This window comes from Colobus angolensis, unplaced genomic scaffold (assembly GCF_000951035.1).
Source record: "Colobus angolensis palliatus isolate OR3802 unplaced genomic scaffold, Cang.pa_1.0 Scaffold108, whole genome shotgun sequence".
Taxonomy (NCBI): Eukaryota; Metazoa; Chordata; class Mammalia; order Primates; family Cercopithecidae; genus Colobus; species Colobus angolensis.
The window spans coordinates 7,358,811-7,360,686 of NW_012111808.1; positions in this window are offsets into that span (position 1 = coordinate 7,358,811).

Here is a 1,876-nt window from a genome sequence, read left to right on the forward strand (position 1 = left end):
GAGATCGAGTCTTACCCTGTTCCCCACACTAGAATGCAATGACGTGACCTCGGCTCACTGCAGCCTCCGCCTCCCAGGTTCTAGTAATTCTCCTGCCTCAGCCTCCTGAGTAGCTGGGATTACAGGTGCCTGGCACCACAACTGGCTAATTTTTGTATTTTTAGTAGAGCCAGGCTTTCACTGTGTTAGCCAGGATGGTCTTGATCTCCTGACCTCGTGATCCACCTGCCTCGGCCTCCCAAAGTGCTGGGGTTACAGGCGTGAACTACTGCCCCCGGCCTTAAATCTTGTTTTTAATATTACAAAATTCAGCATATAAAGAAAGATAAAAAGGGGAGGAAAAATTCATCCCTAATGGCAGTCCCAGCAACAACCACTATAATACATTTAAAACCATTTTGAGTTTTAATATCATTTTTGTGTGTTTGTTTTGAGAGAAAGTGTCGCTGTGTTGCTCAGGCTGGAGTGCAATGGCGCGATCTCAGCTCACTGCAACCTCCATCTCCAGGGTTCAAGCGATTCTTCTGCCTCAGCCTCCGGAGTAGCTGAGACTACAAGCGCCCCCCACTACGCCTGGCTACTTTTTGTATTTTTAGTAGAAATGGGATTTCTCCATGTTGGTCAGGCTGGTCTCTAACTTCTGCCCTCAGGTGATCTGCCCACCTTGGCCTCCCAAAGTGCTGGGATTACAGGAGTAAACCACAACACCTGGCCTGATTTTTAATGTAATTTTAAGAGTATTTCAATTGCAAAGACTAACCAAGCCTTATTTCATCCCAGATGTTCTGAATTTTGACGTTTTACTTAAAGCATTTGAACAGTGGAGTGAGCCTAATTTGAAGTCTATACTTACTGTTATCAATGTTTAGCATTATCAGGTAACCCTTATCCAAATATGTCGAGAAAGTAAACCGTAAAAGGAAGCCCATTATACACTATAAGCTGCTCATTATGTCTCTAATGCCCTGACAACTTTATTCACATGATCACTCAGTAATTTATTAATAAAATATTTATTCACCACCTACTACATGCTGTACATCCAGTTTCTGTCATGGTTAGAACCGCGAACTTCCATGCTGTTGTTCTCGTGAGTTTTCATCATGATGATGTAGTAAGGGCTGTCAAGCAGAAGCTGTGGTTTGTGGTTGTGGTGGGGGTGAGGGAAGATGGCTAGGCTCAGAGGTGGTAGGTAGATTTTTATGATGAAGCCCATGATCACTTTTGAAGTGGGAACAGTCTTGGACTCAGAGATGGAACAGGGTTCTTGCTCTAAGTGTTGCAACTAAATTGCTGAGGGAGGGTGGAAAGTCACTCCTCCAGATGTCAATTTCCATGTCTAGAAAATGTTAGGTTGGGTGGCGGTAATTCCTTAACTCCCATAAATGATTCATGATGTTGGCCAATTTTCTTGTGATTTGCCATCTAATTTATAAGTTGAATGCAGGGGAAAGAACCAAACCAAACCACCTATCTCCCCAACCAACCCAACCACTAAAGCCCTGTCTCAGCAGCACTTCTTGTCTTCTGCTCATATTTCCTGGTATTCCAGCAGTAGAAAACAGTTCTTCATGTTGCTTTGTGTTTGTTTGTGCTGATCTTTGGCTATTTCTGAATTGGAGGAAGATTCTCTGGTTTTTTTTTTAGATCCTCCTACTGGCAAAGAAGGGTAAAAAAATCTGAGGATATAACCTACCCCAAACAAAAGTCAGAGTTGAGGTCAAAATATTGACAGTCACTTGGTGGCTTCCTGATGTCTCAAATCCAAAATGTCTTTTTTTTTGTTATTTTGTTTTGTTTGAGACAGAGTCTCTCTCTATTGCTTAGCCTGGAGTGCAGTGGCACGATCTTGGCTCACTGCAACCTCCACCTCTTG